Here is a 19847-nt window from a genome sequence, read left to right on the forward strand (position 1 = left end):
CGTTGCTCTTCACTCTGGCCGTGGAGCCGTTAGCGGCTAAAATAAGAGGCGCTCAGGAGGTGAGAGGTTACATTTATGGTAGGAGGGAGGATAAAATTGCACTATATGCCGACGACATTTTGTTGTTCCTGGAGGATTCTGAGAGGTCCCTATGCAATGCGGTTGCTTTGATTGAGGAGTTTGGTCGGTTTTTGGGACTCACAATAAACTGGGATGTCTTGTATGTTGTTGATCGAGGGGGACGGTATGGGCAATGGAGAGAGGGTGATAACTACAAAATTAAGGATCGTTCAAAAATTCAAATATTTGGGTATTCAGATAGCTCTTCCTCTGACTACCTTTGAGGAACTGAATTTAAGCCCGTTAATGCAGAAAATACGTACCAGGATTGCGGCGTGGAACAAATTACATTTGTCGGTGGTTGATAGGGTGAACCTTTTAAAGATGATTGTAATGCCCGCAATTGTTGTACGCGTTACATAATTCTCCCATTTGGATTATACAATGCAGATTCCGTAAGATTAGGTCTTTGTTTGGTTAACTAATATGGGGAGGAAAGAATCCTAGGTTCAAACAGGAGATACTTCAGAGGGCTAAAACAGAGGTGGGTTTGGCACTTCCCAATCCATGGCTATACTTCTTAATGGCACAGTGTCAACATCTTAAAGGATGGGGGGAGGAGTCAGGGAGTGTGCAAATACCTAATAGCCTGAGGTTCTTACTAAAGGCGGATGTTTTGAGTGATAGTCTGGAAGGAGGACAGTTCAAAAAAATGGGTTCACAGGGGTGTACTATTAGATTAATTCATAGAGTAAGGGTACCGTCACACAGTACCATTTTGATCGCTACGACGGCACGATCCGTGACGTCGCAGCGATCGTATGATTATCGCTCCAGCGTCGTAGACTGCGGTCACACGTTGCAATCACGGCGCTGGAGCGATGCCGAAGTCCCCGGTAACCAGGGTAAACATCGGGTAACTAAGCGCAGGGCCGCGCTTAGTAACCCGATGTTTACCCTGGTTACCAGCGTAAACGTAAAAAAAACAAACAGTACATACTTACATTCCGGTGTCTGTCCCCGGCGTTCTGCTTCTCTCCACTGTGTAAGCGCCATAGCCGGAAAGCACATCGGTGACGTCAGACGTCACCGCTGTGCTCGCTTTCCGGCCGGCAGGCGCTCACACAGTGGAGAGAAGCTGAGACGCCGGGGACAGACACCGAAATGTATGTGAGTATGTACTGTTTGTTTTTTTTACGTTTACGCTGGTAACCACGGTAAACATCGGGTTACTAAGCGCGGCCCTGCACTTAGTTACCCGATGTTTACCCTGGTTACAAGCGAACACATCGCTGGATCGCTGTCACACACAACGATCCAGCGATGTCAGCGGGTGATCAAGCGACGAAAGAAAGTTCCATACGATCTGCTACGACGTACGATTCTCAGCAGGATCCCTGATCGCTGCTGCGTGTCAGACACTGCGATATCGTAACGATATCGCTAGAACGTCACGAATCGTACCGTCGTAGCGATCAAAATGGTACTGTGTGACGGTACCCTATGGGAAAAAGTTAAGCTCATTAGGGGAGTGAGTGGGCTCACCAGATTTTCGCCTATTTGGGACAACATATATCTACCGGAGTTCAGGCAGAGGGAGGGTTTTCACTCTTGGTCTGCAGCAGGTATTGAACGGTTGGGGCAGCTGATTAGTCAGGGCAGACTTAAAACATTTGAGGAGTTGCAGGAAGAATTTCAGCTATCACGGTCTGAATTGTACCAGTATAATCGTATCTCTCATGCTTACCAGGCACAGAATAAAAGGGGAGCCATAGTGGTACAGATTGATCTCATGCTCATTTATATCCTTAAGAATAGCTGCACGAAGGGGGTGATTTCGGAAATATATGGGTTTCTTCTTTTTTCTTTTCTGGAAAAACATCCCATCCGGGCTAGAGGGAAATGGGAAGCTGAATTGGGAATAATTGATAAAGATAGATGGGAGTCGGTCCTAGAATATGTGCCCAAGATATCAATGAGTGAACCTGGCAGGCTATCGCAGTTATTTGTAATCCATAGGGCCTATACAACCCCTAACAGGTTGTTCAAAGCTGGACTTAGGCAAAATTCGGAATGCCCTCGGTGCTCACAATCCCAAGCGGGAATATTGCATATGATGTGGCAATGCCCTAGACTGTCCTCCTTTTTGATAGTTGTATTAAATCGTATTGAACTGGTGTATGGCTGTTCTGTCCCTAGGAATCAACTGATTTGCATATTGGGATATGTTGAGGAAATTGTTACGGATAGCATGTCCAAAATAGTTATTGCACGATTGTTATTCATCGCTAGAAAATTGATCGCCAAATTTTCGATTAGAGAGGAACCTCCAACAAGGAGAGACGTTCTTAAGCAAACGGACCATATACTTGCATTGGAGAGAAGTATCTACACCAAAAGGAATAAGCTGGACATCTTCCACAAGCTGTGGCAACCGTGGATGGACTTGAACTAGGGTGATAAATGTGAATATGGGGAGCCTAGTATCCAATGGAAATACAACGGATGTTTATTCAAATGCTTGTATGATGATAGGAACTGGGGTGGTTCTGACTGGGGTCTCTAAGGGTTGGGTGGGGTGGGGTGGGGGGGTTCTGAGTTGGGGGGAAAATGTTATCTGTAAATGTTTAGTGCAACATTGTCATGAGAATTATTTGGATTGCTTATTCTTTGCGAATAATAAAAATTTATCTGATAAAAAAAAAAAAAATTAACAAAAAATAGGAGCAGGGTAAAGAATATAAACAGCAGAGGAATAAACCCTAGCTGGTCTTTGACTGACTGGCTTAAACTACAACAGTATGTTGTAAATCCAAATGGGACTATCACCAGCAGAGCGAAAGTATAAAGCTGCACCCGAAGGGTGATAGGGCAGACAAATAAGTAAATGAAAAAACACCTGTTATCCTAAAACGACTGAAGCAAGAATAACAAACTAAACACCCAGAGAAAAGGTGAATCTGCTGTGGCTCGGGGAACAGCAGACCACAAAGCACAGGCTCAAGGGTTCGAATCCAGATGCATGACAGCAGCTTCTCCTTTTAAGCATCGGAGGAGGGAAAAGGCTCTAAAGCTGGATGGGTATAGTGATCTGAAAAGATTTAGAGCAGCGCAAAGAGCTTGCAAGTGCATATTCCTTTTCTAGGAACCTGGCCCCTGCAAAAGGTGTTCGATAACATTGTCAATGAGCTGTAAAAGTATAAGACTAAAAATTGATCTATGGACAGAGAAGCTGACCACAAACACAGGTCAAGGGGTCAAACCCAGATGCAGGACAGCAGCTTAAGCATCGGAGGAGCGAAAAGGCTCTGAATCTTAAAGGGCAGGGTGATCTGAAAAGATTCAGAGCAGCGCTTGCAAGCTTTATAGCAAAGAGCTTGCCAGTGCAAGTTCCTGGTCTAGGAAACTGGCCCCTACAAAAGGTGTCAGATAACATTGTCAATGACCTGTAAAGTGTAAGATTCCTCCATTATTGAGAATGGAAATGATTTTTAATTGTATTTTTTCAAGCACTTTGCAACTTTAACCATTTCCAAGCACAAAACAACCCCTTTTGTAGGGAAAAAATGGACCAAGTGGGTTTTATGTACGGAGCCCAGCCAAACAGATTGATAAGATTATTGACTCTCAAAGTCACATTCGTTGTCGAAAACATTAAAATGAGACAAAATGTCGTAGTGTTTCAACACGGTAACCATTATGCAGATACTTAAACACATATCTATGTACAATGTATCTTATTTTGCCAAGCAATAAGTAAAAGGAAGAACTCTGGGGGAAGGACGCACAATTATTTTCTGCCTCTGCCAGAGGTCAACAGGGTCAAATGTATTTAGTTGCAAGAGAATGCATCTCCAGCTCTTGATACAAATGACCGGGGATGACAACCAGTGACTGATAAAACAGGCGAGTTTTGTCTCTCTGCACAGATCTAAACATGGATCATGTCTTAATGACTAACTGTCACTAATCAGTGTCCTTCAAGTGATTCATTTTTCTGCAGGCAGCCAAAAAAATTACCGGTCGTAAAATATAACATTACAGGGATATTCCCATCTCATAAGGTGATGGTACATCGCTGGCATATGGCTTCACTTTATGATCAGGTGAGGTTTAATCTCTCAAACCCCCTTTAATCCCGAGAACGAAGGGGACTGACTCAAGACTGCAAATTCTTCATTGATTTTCATGTCCAGCAACATTCCCTGCCACCTTATTTGCAGGGAACTGCAGGATAACCCCATTCACTTGAGGGTTGACGACTGGGGCGCCGCTGTACAGGGTCAGCACCGTTCATTCCTGGGACTAATGGCGGTCCCCGAGATTGCACCCCATAATGAAAAGTAACAGCATCTCCTAGTTATACACCATTATTTGAGATGAGATGCAGAAACCCCTTTAAGGATATGGGGAAAAAGTCATAAAAACTAAAGAATAAAATGGAAGAGGCTTTAAACGTTTTTGACTTATGCCATCTGAAAAATAGCAAAATTGGAGACCCCAATTCTTTAGATAGCATATGTTAAAGATGTCTAAAGTCTCTTCTATTTTGCCGTTTCATTCTTTAGTATTTATTACTTCTTTTTTTTAAGTAGTGGAGAGATGGACACTGAAGTTGTTACTCACTTGTCCCAGATCCAAGCTTTTCTTCCCTCACTCCGGTCCACTAAACTCTGTGCTGATCCACGTTTGTAGATGACCCGGCGTGCTCCCATGTCATCATCTGCCTGGGCATATATAAGACTCACCAAGACACACACCTGTGTCTTGGTATTAAGACTTCAGCGTTTCTAAGACTCTGCGTTTCTCTACGCGCCTTGACCTGCTCTGCTGGCTGACTGCAGTCCCAGGACGTTTCCTAGCAGCCTGCGGTTTCCAGCATCCCAGCTGACTGGCAGCAGTCTCCTGTCTACCAGTGGTCTCCAGTACCTCAGCTATCCATGTCCCGAGTGCCACACCCATCTGCTGCACAAAAACCTTTGGCCCGTGTGCCCTCCCACACCTTGAGCTTGGAGGGATGCACCTCACCTGGTGAGCCTAACACATGTTGGTCTCTTTCCATTGAAGTCAATGAGATTTCCCTTGGATTTGACATAAATATTGCACATCCTATTAAGCAAGCACTATTGTAGAAGTGGCCTTACAGCAACTCAAATAATATAGTGAGCTTGGTCCTATATAAAAAGATCACGACATATAGCAAGTTTGCATTCAGTGCCACTGGGGAAGAATGGGGTTACCAGTACCCAGGAAACATCAACTATTGCGCCCTTTAATCAAGTAATTTGGCCCCATAAGAGCCCCCCTTAAAACAAATAATGCCACCTGAGAGTCCCCTTTAAAAGTATTCGTGACCCTTTAGTTCCCCCTCAAAAAGTGAATCAGGAGGATAACGAAAAGAGCTAGAACCCAATAGCAAGGTCTGAATGGAGCCTTACCTACTCAGCACCCCCATGGTCAACACTTGAACACTTGGCCCTCCTCCATTGTGCCAACCACCACCATGACACTTTGTCACCAGCATAGGTCATCTTCTCTTCCGTACACAGAGCAGGTTGGCACAGGCAGTGCAATGCAGTGACATCATTGTGCTGCCTGGATGCGGACATCTTGTAGACTGTAGGGATATAGCAGCTTTAGGAGTACTGGAAGGCGAGTGATAGAGCCTAAGGCTACCAGAGTTAAAACAAAATCCAATGGTATAGGAACCATGACAATCTGAGCCACCTGGCCGGAAGTGTAGGAAATGCACATTGCCCCTGAACACAGGCACTAGCGAAGACACTGCTACTTTCTTTCTTTTTTTTTCTTTTGAGATTTTGCTTCCAGGGGGACCTCCTTTGGGGTTCCCCTCCAAGCTATGAACCTATGCCCTGCCTAGATATTTGGATGCCATTCTGCAAACCTAACAGTACCAGACAGCTGACCAAAGAACACTAGTCAATATCTTCCTTGGCAAATGGCATTCCATAGACTAGGGCAAGAAGTATGGGATTGAGTGTGCAATTTCTGGCTGTCCAGGTATCGATCCTAACAGCACCTTCGTTCACAAGAGCAAAAGTCTTAGAGTACCATTTAGAAATCGAGCATCTCAACATTACAAACAAGAAAAAGTCTGGAAGTAACGTTTTTTTTTTTTGTTTTTTGTTTTTTTTTGGAAGGATCCAGTGGAACCCAGGAGATGTCCCTCCTCTTTTCTCGGGACCTTTCAGGAGAGCAGGCAAGTATGCCGCTATGTCCTGGTTGCTTTTTCTAGATGTCCCGGCATAACATTACAATTAAAATTTTATGTAGTTAGCGATAAAAATAATAAAATAAAAATAAATTCTGACTAAATTATCCTATAACCCACAATCTGATCTTTCCATTCTCCGCACCTATAATTACCAGCAGCAATCAAAGCCTAATGAAAGAGCAATAAACCAAGACCTCGATTAAAGCCTCGGTAAAGTTACCTTATTTAAAGCGTGTGTAATTCCTATTTATTTCATTTTTTTTTTTTTTTTTTTAACACCAGGAAGTATAGTTTCATTACCTGTCATCAGCGGATAATTCCACATAGTATTACTGCCATCTCTGACTTACGCGGTCTAATGACAGGAGTAAGAGGGTACGGGTGGTGGTGGGGCACTGACGCTCTTGACTCTTTGAAGACTGACAGAGGATGATACAAAAAAAAAAAATCAATTTTAAAAATCATGCAAATGTGCGCTAAATTGCTTTATAATATTCACGACAAGACAGAAACCATTATGAAGGTCATCGCCATAAAGGGATAGATTAAATTACCGCTGATAATAGGATACGTCTTTACATCTAAACCGCAAGAAAAATGTCATCGGCAGCTATATTTAATCACCCTTGGCCACTCGGAGAAATAGAATAGAGCAATTTTTCCTCAACTTGGACGGTAGCCAAGAGGTTCCGAATATCAAACTTTAACAAGCTGAAATACACTTTTCATTACAGAGACATAAAAAGGAGAAGGACGATGGCCAGGAAAAAAAAAAATAAAAAAAATAATAAGGAGTAGGTGCATAAAGGGATTTTTTTTTGGGGGGGGGAAACTAGAAATACATGTTGTCTTCCTATTCTATAGCGAACGTCTGTTTCCTTCCATTAAGGTTTGATCTACATTGTGATTCAGGACGGTTAACAAAGGGAAGTTTTTTGGAGATCTATACGGGCCGGCTATTATTTCATAGCAACACTGGATGCCCTCCTTAGTGACCCGTTGATGACACAGATAGAGAGAATAGCAGAAGAGCAAAGCGATGTGACGACTGTGTGAAAGTATTGTATTAAATACTGTATTACGGGGGTCTAAAAATTCCACAGAAAAGGGTCTTCCCCAAACTGCTCCCACAAACCTGAAGCTACAATTGTCCACAATGACTTGTGCTTGTATTAAGATTTCTAGCAAACAAATGAGCGGGCACCAACTGTTAGCAATAACTCAAATGAGCACAGTTATTAAGTAGCGTGGATCTCCTAGTGCATGTCACAATATAGACACGAAAGTTTTTTGAAGAAACAGATACATACATGCACATAACAGGGATCACTTCACATCAAATCAAAATTTCAAAACAAGCTTTATTGCAGAACCAAAACACACATAAAAACATTTAAAAATCCTTAACGGATACTACACACAAATATAGATCCATAAATAAAGGGTAAAATACCCATGAGAGGGTTGTCTCTAGGCTGGAGCAGATGTACAAAAAATGCACAATAAATATGTATATACACATGCAAAAGCATATATAGCAATACAATGTGCATTAAAAATAGGACCTTCCACTGAAGACCAAATCACAATAGGCTATAGCCAGCTGGAAAGGAAGTGTAACACCTGCGATTTTAAACCCAAACAAAGGGTCCTAAGCCAGACCTAATGTGGTCCGAAAATAAAGGGTACCAACAAGTGACCTGGCCATAATCCCACAGCCGTGAGATTAGAGCAAGGTAATACTTAGCCCTGGCCCTGATTCAGTCAGAAGGTCGCCCCAGCATACAGTCCAGCCTCCAGGAACCCCGGACCCACGCGTTCCGACACTCGTGGTGTCTTTCTCAAGGTGGATATCAATTATATATTTATTTTCGGACCACATTAGGTCTGGCTTAGGACCCTTTGTTTGGGTTTAAAATCGCAGGTGTTACACTTCCTTTCCAGCTGGCTATAGCCTATTGTGATTTGGTCTTCAGTGGAAGGTCCTATTTTTAATGCACATTGTATTGCTATATATGCTTTTGCATGTGTATATACATATTTATTGTGCATTTTTTGTATATTTTCTCCAGTCCAGAGATAACCCCCTCATGGGTATTTTACCCTTTATTTATGGATCTATATTTGTGTGTAGTATCCGTTAAGGATTTTTAAATGTTTTTATGTGTGTTTTGGTTCTGCAATAAAGCTTGTTTTGAAATTTTGATTTGATGTGAAGTGATCCCTGTTATGTGCATGTATCTGTTTCTTCAAAAAACTTTCGTGTATTAAGATTTCTGTTTACTAAAACTAAGGGGTCAAGGACAAACCCTAAAAAACAAGCCCACAGCATCATCATCAAACTGTAGAGCGGGCACAATGCAGTCAAGTATATCTATCAGAGGCACATAAAAAAGTGCGATCCGTCACTGCACAGAACACATCTCCTCCAGAGTCTGGTGGTGGCAGCTTTACACCACTCCATCCAGCGCTCGGCATTGTGCTTGGTGATGTACGGCTACATGCAGCTGCTCGGCCATGAAGCTCCCATCAGAGGCGTACCAGAAGAAGTTTAGGACTGACTTGTTACAGCGTTGGCTCCTATTACAGGACTATGCTGATCATCAGTTTTCTATAAAGTGAGCCTTAGGTGCTTTGCCATATAAATGCCATTAGCAACAACAGGATGGGAACTGCAAAAAGCATACACTCACAGTTCAGCCAGGGCGATGGTATCCCTCCATAATATACAGAATATCATTAAATATCGGAACATTTTAGTTTCTATTTTTCTCCCACATGTTTCAATCACCACTACTGAAAGAATTGGGACCTGCCCTACGCTCAGCCCAACTTTATTCTCCAGCTCTCCCTCAATAAATAGAAACTAACTGCACCTTCCCATGGCCTTATCTTGAATGCATACTTTTTTTTCTGGCGAAGTTTGGTTTGTTGCCTAATTTCTTGCACTAATTTACTCAGTGTGAAGAGGAAAATCAAACTGCAAAAAGCTGAGACATAGGCAAAGATTGTGCAAGATATTAATTACTGAATAAACTGTATGGAGACTATACAATGGACGTTGCCTTTAAGTGACGGTGGTAACCTCCCAGCAGCATTGTACAGCGATATATACAATATACATCCCATGCATGTGTAAATGCTCCTCTCCATACAAATATCAAACTGCTGCATAGTGATGAGCTCATTTTATAGACAGGATCTTATTGTTTAATTATTTAGAGATTTCCAGACTTCTGCCGTGAATACCAACACTGTAATAAGCGCAAATATAGCCGGACGGTACATAACCGGGCACAATCTGCACGAAGCAGCACAATTCACCTTTACGGCCCAAAGTTAAAGGGAACCTGTCACCTGAATTTGGCGGGACCAGTTTTGGGTCATATGGGCGGGGTTTTCGGGTGTTTGATTCACCCTTTCCTTACTCGCTGGCTGCATGCTGGCCGCAATATTGGATTGAAGTTCATTCTCTGTCCTCCGGAGTACACGCCTGTGCAAGGCAATATTGCCCCATATGACCCAAAACTGGTCCCGCCAAATTCAGGTGACAGGTTCCCTTTAAGGTAGGAAAGACAATTACACAGATGTGTTATTCTCCACTGCCATGAATTACATGTCCACTGCCAAAGAACTAAAAAGATTATGTGTCCAGTATATAGAGGATGTGTCCCGTGTGGTGTAGTATATAGAGGATGTGTCCCGTGTGGTGCAATATATAGAGGATGTGTCCCGTGTGGTGTAGTATAACAGAGGATATGTCCCGTGTGGTGTAGTATATAGAGGATGTGTCCCGTATGGTGCAATATATAGAGGATGTGTCCCGTGTGGTGTAGTATATAGAGGATGTGTCCCGTGTGGTGTAGTATATAGAGGATGTGTCCCGTGTGGTGTAGTATATAGAGGATGTGTCCCGTGTGGTGTAGTATATAGAGGATGTGTCCCGTGTGGTGTAGTATATAGAGGATGTGTCCCGTGTGGTGCAATATATAGAGGATGTGTCCCGTGTGGTGTAGTATAACAGAGGATATGTCCCGTGTGGTGTAGTATATAGAGGATGTGTCCCGTGTGGTGTAGTATATAGAGGATGTGTCCCGTGTGGTGCAGTATATAGAGGATGTGTCCCGTGTGGTGCAGTATATAGAGGATGTGTCCCGTGTGGTGTAGTATAACAGAGGATATGTCCCGTGTGGTGTAGTATATAGAGGATGTGTCCCGTATGGTGCAATATATAGAGGATGTGTCCCGTGTGGTGTAGTATATAGAGGATGTGTCCCGTGTGGTGTAGTATATAGAGGATGTGTCCCGTGTGGTGTAGTATATAGAGGATGTGTCCCGTGTGGTGTAGTATATAGAGGATGTGTCCCGTGTGGTGCAATATATAGAGGATGTGTCCCGTGTGGTGTAGTATAACAGAGGATATGTCCCGTGTGGTGTAGTATATAGAGGATGTGTCCCGTGTGGTGTAGTATATAGAGGATGTGTCCCGTGTGGTGCAGTATATAGAGGATGTGTCCCGTGTGGTGCAGTATATAGAGGATGTGCCCCGTGTGGTGCAATATATAGAGGATGTGTCCCGTGTGGTGTAGTATATAGAGGATGTGTCCCGTGTGGTGTAGTATATAGAGGATGTGTCCCGTGTGGTGTAGTATAACAGAGGATATGTCCCGTGTGGTGTAGTATATAGAGGATGTGTCCCGTGTGGTGTAGTATATAGAGGATGTGTCCCGTGTGGTGCAGTATATAGAGGATGTGCCCCGTGTGGTGCAATATATAGAGGATGTGTCCCGTGTGGTGCAGTATACAGAGGATGTGTCCCGTGTGGTGTAGTGTATAGAGGATGTGTCCCATGTGGTGTAGTATATAGAGGATGTGTCCGGTGTGGTGCAGTATATAGAGGATGTGTCCTGTGTGGTGTAGTATATAGAGGATGTGTCCTGTGTGGTGTAGTATACAGAGGATGTATAGTATATAGAGGATGTGTCCTGTGTGGTGTAGTATATAGAGGAGGTGCAGTATATAGAGAATGTGTCCCGTGTAGTGTATTATAGCAGATCCGTCAGCTCTCCTGTTTGCTGCAGTATAGCGGATCTGTACGGTTTGGCAGTATACTATCAGTAAAGCATGCAGCATACAGATGTACGGTTTGGCAGTATACTATAACTAATGCATGCAGCAGACAGATAATATATGCACATAAACAATCATTAGATTGAACATGACAGAAGAGTAAATTACAAACCTGGGAGGAGGCGTTTTTACACCTTGGATGGAAATAGAGCTCAGTCTTATTTATGTAGCTGAATGATGACTCGCGTTTAACAAATAAGAATATTTCAGTCTTCTGCTCAATTACAGGAGAGAAGTGTTACATTACAACCTCACAAGAAAACAGATATTTATAGGCACAAAAGAAACCAGGATCTAAAGCAACAAGACTGAGCTGAGGACATGAAGAAGACTGATTAACTCCTAAGGGTCCAAGAGAGAGAGGAGTGCTTAAACACTGACCTGTGCTACCCAGCATCATCATCAGAGGTGGGCAGAGAGGCCCCCTAGTGGCTGACACAGGTAGCTCACAATGGACCAAAGAAAATCCAAGATCAATACTCCAAATCATATCAGCTTCTGGGGAAGAAAGCAAATGTAGCAAATGCAAATCACACAGATAACAGCAAACAACTCGTCACCTGTACAATTCTGCTGGTTGTTATTAGAAACAATCAGCAAGTAGTGTTTCCTAAACAAAAGATCGTAATGTGTCTAAAGTTTAGATGTCAATTTGCAAAATGCAATAACAGAAAAATAGACACCAGATAAGAAAGGCACAATAAAGCATTTTTGGCTCCAAAAAGTGCAGAATTAAGACGGCTTCAATGATTCTTGGCTACAAAACTTTCATCTTGAAGACACCACAAGCCATAAGTGCTGCAGGATCAGTCAATACCTGGTTATTTTGGGAATCTAGGTGTCAGATAAATTCAATACCAGTGCCAAGAACCTCAGGTTTATAAGGGGCAGAGACACTCGTATTCGGCAGACCGGGGTAATAATGGCTCGGTATTCCTGATCACAGAGGAGATTATGACTTGAATGTCTTTTTCATTAATCCATGTGAACTACAATGAAAAATTCACATAAAAGGTACCAAAGTGAAAATCACAAGCCAGGCAAAGAGGAAGAGAGATAAATTGCAAGGCACTGAAAACCGGCAAAACTCAATATCTACAATCCGGATCACATTCTAATTGTTTTTCTGCAAGGTAAAGCCCATTTTTCCATCTATAATACGCAGAATTACAGGTAACGCTACCCAGGGGTGAGGAGGAAGCAGGAACAAGGCCAGCACAGACACACAATGCAAGTGTTATTTTTTTAGGGGGGAGACATGTCAAATACATACTGTTAATTATGGTGCTTGAACTCTCTAGGTTCAAGCAACATATTGTAATCCGATTTCTTATTATAGTGCTTTGGAACAAAGCACTATATTGTAATCCGAACGTGGTTAACTTCTTCTTCTTATTATTATTATTAGGCTTTTTTCCGCAATTAATGCGCCCCGAACCGCTGCACGCACAGACTCCAGTGAGGCGTCATTTCGAAGCCAGCGTCCACGAGAGGAGAGGTGTGCTAAGTTTTTTTCGTGTCGATCGGATTTGTAGTTTTGGCGCAATTTGCGTTTGAAATTTTTTTTTCCCCATCATTGGAATGCATTGTCTCAATGTATTTCAATGGGGAAATTTTCCCATAGGGTTATATGGGCCTGATTTCTGAGGCAATTTCAAATGTAACTGCCACCTGGGCTGATTAGCTCATTGATATGCGCAGTCAGACCCAGCTACTATGCCAACGCCTATCAGCAGGTCCCAAGGGGTTAAGCTCAACCCTGAGGGGCTACAACTACCAAACCAGCGCCTGAGGGGCACCCAAGTGTGAAAGTCTTGCAGGGGCAGCCCGGGCACCATTCCAAAGCACTATTTGTAGTTCCTTCAGGAAATACCCATCTAGTATTTTACTCCTCTTCTTCTCCGCATTTTCCGCAATTAATGCGGCCCGAACCGCTCGGCGCAGAGACCCCGTTCAGGCGGAGTTTCTAAGCCCTCGGTGGGGACAGGTGTGCTATGTATTTTTGGAGTAGATCCGATTTGTAGTTTTTTTAAAAAATCGCATTTAAAAAAAAAAATTCCCATAGGAATTAATGGCGACCTTTCCATGACCCCCAACTGACATGTATTGAAGCCAGAGTGTAGGTGCACTGACCTTACAAAAATGGCAGCTATGCAAATGTACGGTGTCTGTATATAGGGGGATGTCTCTATATAAGTAAGATAAGTGCCCCTCGTCCTGTGTGTGATAAGTGCCCCTCGTCCTGTGTGTGATAAGTGCCCCCGTCCTGTGTGTGATAAGTGCCCCCCGTCCTGTGTGTGATAAGTAAGTGCTCCCCGTCCTGTGTGTGATAAGGGCCACCCTTCCTGTGTGTGATAAGTAAGTGCCCCCGTCCTGTGTGTGAAAAGTAAGTGCCCTCCCGTCCTGTGTGTGAAAAGTAAGTGCCCCCCGTCCTGTGTGTGATAAGTGCCCCCGTCCTGTGTGTGATAAGTGCCCCCCGGCCTGTGTGTGATAAGTAAGTGCTCCCCGTCCTGTGTGTGATAAGTAAGGGCCACCCTTCCTGTGTGTGATAAGTAAGTGCCCCCGTCCTGTGTGTGATAAGTGCCCTCCCGTCCTGTGTGTGAAAAGTAAGTGCCCCCCCTCCTGTGTGTGAAAAGTAAGTGCCCCCCCTCCTGTGCGTGATAAGTGCCCCCCGGCCTGTGCGTGATAAGTGCCCCCCGTCCTGTGCGTGATAAGTGCCCCCCGGCCTGTGCGTGATAAGTGCCCCCCGGCTTGTGTGTGATAAGTGCCCCCCGGCCTGTGTGTGATAAGTGCCCCCCGGCCTGTGTGTGATAAGTGCCCCCCGGCCTGTGTGTGATAAGTGCCCCCCGGCCTGTGTGTGATAAGTGCCCCCCGGCCTGTGTGTGATAAGTGCCCCCCGGCCTGTGTGTGATAAGTGCCCCCCGGCCTGTGTGTGATAAGTGCCCCCCGGCCTGTGTGTGATAAGTGCCCCCCCGGCCTGTGTGTGATAAGTGCCCCCCGGCCTGTGTGTGATAAGTGCCCCCCGGCCTGTGTGTGATAAGTGCCCCCCGGCCTGTGTGTGATAAGTGCGCCCCGTCCTGTGTGTGATAAGTGCCCCCCGTCCTGTGTGTGATAAGTGCCCCCCGTCCTGTGTGTGAAAAGTAAGTGCCCCCCATCCTGTGTGTGAAAAGTGCCCCCATCCTGTGTGTGAAAAGTAAGCGCCCCCCCATCCTGTGTGTGAAAAGTAAGTGCCCCCCATCCTGTGTGTGAAAAGTGCCCCCCCATCCTGTGTGTGAAAAGTAAGTGCCCCCCGTCCTGTGTGTGAAAAGTAAGTGCTCCCCGTCCTGTGTGTGAAAAGTAAGGGCCACCCTTCCTGTGTGTGATAAGTAAGTGCCCCCGTCCCGTGTGTGATAAGTATGTGCCCCCCCATCCTGTGTGTGAAAAGTAAGTGCCCCCCTCCTGTGTGTGAAAAGTAAGTGCCCCCCGTCCTGTGCGTGATAAGTGCCCCCCATCCTGTGTGTGAAAAGTGCCCCCCGTCCTGTGTGTGAAAATTAAGTGACCCCCCGGTCCTGTGTGTGAAAAGTAATTGCCCCCCCATCCTGTGTGTGAAAAGTGCCCCCCCGTCCTGTGTGTGAAAAGTAAGTGCCCCCCGTCCTGTGTGTGAAAAGTAAGTGCCCCCCATCCTGTGTGTGAAAAGTAAGTGCCCCCCATCCTGTGTGTGAAAAGTGCCCCCCGGTCTGTGTGTGATAAGTAAGTGCTCCCCGTCCTGTGTGTGATAAGTAAGGGCCACCCTTCCTGTGTGTGATAAGTAAGTGCCCCCGTCCTGTGTGTGATAAGTGCCCTCCCGTCCTGTGTGTGAAAAGTAAGTGCCCCCCCTCCTGTGTGTGAAAAGTAAGTGCCCCCCGTCCTGTGCGTGATAAGTGCCCCCCGGCCTGTGCGTGATAAGTGCCCCCCGTCCTGTGCGTGATAAGTGCCCCCCGGCTTGTGTGTGATAAGTGCCCCCCGGCCTGTGTGTGATAAGTGCCCCCCGGCCTGTGTGTGATAAGTGCCCCCCGGCCTGTGTGTGATAAGTGCCCCCCGGCCTGTGTGTGATAAGTGCCCCCCGGCCTGTGTGTGATAAGTGCCCCCCGGCCTGTGTGTGATAAGTGCCCCCCGGCCTGTGTGTGATAAGTGCCCCCCGGCCTGTGTGTGATAAGTGCCCCCCGGCCTGTGTGTGATAAGTGCGCCCCGTCCTGTGTGTGATAAGTGCCCTCCCGTCCTGTGTGTGAAAAGTAAGTGCCCCCCTCCTGTGTGTGAAAAGTAAGTGCCCCCCGTCCTGTGCGTGATAAGTGCCCCCCGGCCTGTGCGTGATAAGTGCCCCCCGTCCTGTGCGTGATAAGTGCCCCCCGGCCTGTGTGTGATAAGTGCCCCCCGGCTTGTGTGTGATAAGTGCCCCCCGGCCTGTGTGTGATAAGTGCCCCCCGGCCTGTGTGTGATAAGTGCCCCCCGGTCTGTGTGTGATAAGTGCCCCCCGGCCTGTGTGTGATAAGTGCCCCCCGGCCTGTGTGTGATAAGTGCCCCCCGGCCTGTGTGTGATAAGTGCCCCCCGGCCTGTGTGTGATAAGTGCCCCCCGGCCTGTGTGTGATAAGTGCCCCCCGGCCTGTGTGTGATAAGTGCCCCCCGGCCTGTGTGTGATAAGTGCCCCCCGGCCTGTGTGTGATAAGTGCCCCCCGGCCTGTGTGTGATAAGTGCGCCCCGTCCTGTGTGTGATAAGTGCCCCCCGTCCTTTGTGTGATAAGTGCCCCCCGTCCTGTGTGTGAAAAGTAAGTGCCCCCCATCCTGTGTGTGAAAAGTGCCCCCATCCTGTGTGTGAAAACTAAGCGCCCCCCCATCCTGTGTGTGAAAAGTAAGTGCCCCCCATCCTGTGTGTGAAAAGTGCCCCCCCATCCTGTGTGTGAAAAGTAAGTGCCCCCCGTCCTGTGTGTGAAAAGTAAGTGCTCCCCGTCCTGTGTGTGAAAAGTAAGGGCCACCCTTCCTGTGTGTGATAAGTAAGTGCCCCCGTCCCGTGTGTGATAAGTATGTGCCCCCCCATCCTGTGTGTGAAAAGTAAGTGCCCCCCCTCCTGTGTGTGAAAAGTAAGTGCCCCCCGTCCTGTGCGTGATAAGTGCCCCCCGGCCTGTGTGTGATAAGTGCCCCCCGTCCTGTGTGTGATAAGTGCCCCCCGTCCTGTGTGTGATAAGTGCCCCCCGTCCTGTGTGTGATAAGTGCCCCCCGTCCTGTGTGTGAAAAGTAAGTGCCCCCCAGTCCTGTGTGTGAAAACTAAGTGCCCCCCAGTCCTGTGTGTGAAAACTAAGTGCCCCCCCAGGTCCTGTGTGTGAAAAGTAAGTGCCCCCCATCCTGTGTGTGAAAAGTGCCCCCCCGTCCTGTGTGTGAAAAGTAAGTGCCCCCCGTCCTGTGTGTGAAAAGTAAGTGCCCCCCGTCCTGTGTGTGAAAAGTAAGTGCCCCCCATCCTGTGTGTGAAAAGTAAGTGCCCCCCCATCCTGTGTGTGAAAAGTAAGTGCCCCCCATCCTGTGTGTGAAAAGTAAGTGCCCCCCCATCCTGTGTGTGAAAAGTAAGTGCCCCCCTGTCCTGAGTGTGAAAAGTAAGTGCCCCCCGGTCCTGTGTGTGAAAAGTAAGTGCCCCCCCATCCTGTGTGTGAAAATTAAGTGCCCCCTGGTCCTGTGTGTGAAAAGTAAGTGCCCCCCGGTCCTGTGTGTGAAAAGTAAGTGCCCCCCGGTCCTGTGTGTGAAAAGTGCCCCCCGGTCCTGTGCGTGAAAAGTAAGTGCCCCCCGGTCCTGTGTGTGAAAAGTAAGTGCTGCTGTAAAGCTGGCAGCGCTGTTCAAGCACCATATATTTCCTTCAGGAAATGCCCATCTAGTTATTATGGTGCTTGAACCCTCTAGGTTCAAGCAACATATTGTAATCCGATTTCTTATATTTTATTCTTCTTCTCCGCGTTTTCCGCAATTAGTGCGGCCCGAAAAGCTCGGCGCAGAGACCCCGTTCAGGTGGCGTTTCGAAGCCCTCGGCGGGGACAGGTGTGCTATATATTTTTGGAGTCGATCCGATTTGTAGTTTTTTAAAAAATCCCATTTAAAAAAAAAAATTCCCGTCGGAATTAATGGTGATCTTTCCATGACCCCCAACTTGACCTTCCAAAGATGGCAGCTATGCAAATGTACGGTGTCCAATTTAGGACATGATCATTTATCAAAGTCAAACATCAGAATAAAGTGACTATGACACCCTCCGGTCCCGTTTGTGAAAAGTAAGTGCCTCCCCAGGTCCTGTGTGTGAAAAGTAAGTGCCCCCCCCGGTCCCATGTGTGAAAAGAAAGTGCCCCCCGGTCCCGTGTGTGAAAAGTAAGAGCCCCCCGGTCCCGCGTGTGAAAAGTAAGTGCCACCCCCCGTCCCGCGTGTGAAAAGTAAGTGCAACCCCCCGTCCCGCGTGTGAAAAGTAAGTGCCCCCCGGTCCCGCTTGTGAAAAGTAAGTGCCTCCCGGTCCCGTGTGTGAAAAGTAAGTACCCCCCGGTCCCGCGTGTGAAAAGTAAGTACCCCCGGTCCCGCGTGTGAAAATTAAGTGCCCCCCGGTCCCGCGTGTGAAAAGTAAGTGCCCCCCGGTCCCGCGTGTGAAAAGTAAGTGCCCTCCCGGTCCCGCGTGTGAAAAGTAAGTGCCCTCCCGGTCCCGCGTGTGAAAAGTAAGTGCCCTCCCGGTCCCGCGTGTGAAAAGTAAGTGCCCTCCCGGTCCCGCGTGTGAAAAGTAAGTGCCCCCCCGGTCCCGCGTGTGAAAAGTAAGTGCCCCCCCCGGTCCCACGTGTGAAAAGTAAGTGCCCCCCCGGTGCCGCGTGTGAAAAGTAAGTACCCCTCCCCCCCCGATCCCACGTGTGAAAAGTAAGTGCCCCCCGGTCCCGCGTGTGAAAAGTAAGTGCCCCCCCGGTCCCGTGTGTGAAAATAGGTGTCCCCCCGGTCCCGTGTGTGAAAAGTAAGAGCCCCGCGGTCCTGTGTGTGAAAAGTAAGTCGTCCCCCCCGGTCCTGTGTGTGAAAAGTAAGAGCCCCCCGGTCCCGCGTGTGAAAAGTAAGAGCCCCCCGGTCCCGCGTGTGAAAAGTAAGTGTCCCCCCCCCCCCCCGTCCCGCGTGTGAAAAGAAAGTGCCCCCCCGGTCCCGTGTGTGAAAATAGGTGTCCCCCCGGTCCCGTGTGTGAAAAGCAAGTACCCCCCCCCCGTCCCGTGTGTGAAAAGTAAGAGCCCCCCCGGTCCTGTGTGTGAAAAGTAAGTGCCCCCTCCATCCTGTGTGTGAAAAGTAAGCCCCCCCGGTCCTGTGTGTGAAAAGTGCCCCCCCGGTCCTGTGTGCGAAAAGTAAGTGACCCCCCCCGTTCCCGTGTGTGAAAAGTAAGTGACACCCCCCCCCCCCCCCCCCCCCCGGTCCCGTGTGTGAAAAGTGCCCCTGCGGTCCTGTGTGTGATAAGTAAGTGCCCCCCCCCTTCCTGTGTTTGATAAGTGCCCACCCCGTCCTGTGTGTGATCAGTAAGTGCCCCCCAGTCCTGTGTGTGATAACTAAGTGCCCCCCCCGTCCTGTGTGTGATAAGTAAGTGCCCCCCTCCTGTGTGTGATAAGTAAATGCCCCCCCCCCCCCCCCCCGTCCTGTGTGTGATAAGTGCTGCTGTAAAGCTGGCAGCGCTGTTCAAGCACCATGTATTTCCTTCAGGAAATGCCCATCTAGTTTAATTATGCTGCTCCCTAAACAAAAGCAAATATCTACTAAAAAAGTGCCCACTTATATAATAATATAACTATTACATTACTGCTCCTATGTACAAGAATATAACTACTATAATACGGCCCCTATGTACAAAAACATAACTACTATAATACTGTTCCTATGTACAAGAATATAACTACTATAATACTGCCACCTATGTACAAGAATATAACTACTATAATACTGCCCCATGTACAAGAACATAACTACTATAATACTTACCCTATGTACAAGAATATAACTACTATAATACTGCTCCTATATACAAGAACATAACTACTATAATGCTGCCCCTATGTACAAGAACATAACTACTATAACACTGCTCCTATGTAAAAGAATATAACTACTATAATACTGCTCCTATGTACAAGAATATAACTACTATAATACTGCCCCTATGTACAAGAATATACAGTGGGGCAAAAAAGTATTTAGTCAGTCAGCAATAGTGCAAGTTCCACCACTTAAAAAGATGAGAGGTGTCTGTAATTTACATCATAGGTAGACCTCAACTATGGGAGACAAACTGAGAAAAAAAAATACAGAAAATCACATTGTCTGTTTTTTTATCATTTTATTTGCATATTCTGGTGAAAAATAAGTATTTGGTCAGAAACAAACAATCAAGATTTCTGGCTCTCACAGACCTGTAACTTCTTCTTT

At 46.6% G+C, this 19847-nt stretch overlaps 1 protein-coding gene across 7 annotated transcripts in view; it reads right to left on the bottom strand.

The window, feature by feature from the left end:
* The window catches only part of CHST8 (carbohydrate sulfotransferase 8), a 446696-nt gene that overhangs the window by 371878 nt on the left and 54971 nt on the right, over positions 1 to 19847 (bottom strand). For 3 of the 7 annotated variants that reach the window (XM_077288627.1, XM_077288623.1, XM_077288626.1), the window contains one exon: positions 6596 to 6714. The exons of 3 other annotated variants lie outside the window; for them this stretch is intronic. The gene's annotated coding sequence lies outside the window, so the exon portion shown is untranslated. The remainder of the gene's footprint in view (positions 1 to 6595; positions 6715 to 19847) is intronic. One more of the 7 variants, XM_077288624.1, reaches the window with a different exon arrangement.

Source organism: Ranitomeya variabilis, chromosome 2, assembly GCF_051348905.1.
Source record: "Ranitomeya variabilis isolate aRanVar5 chromosome 2, aRanVar5.hap1, whole genome shotgun sequence".
Taxonomy (NCBI): Eukaryota; Metazoa; Chordata; class Amphibia; order Anura; family Dendrobatidae; genus Ranitomeya; species Ranitomeya variabilis.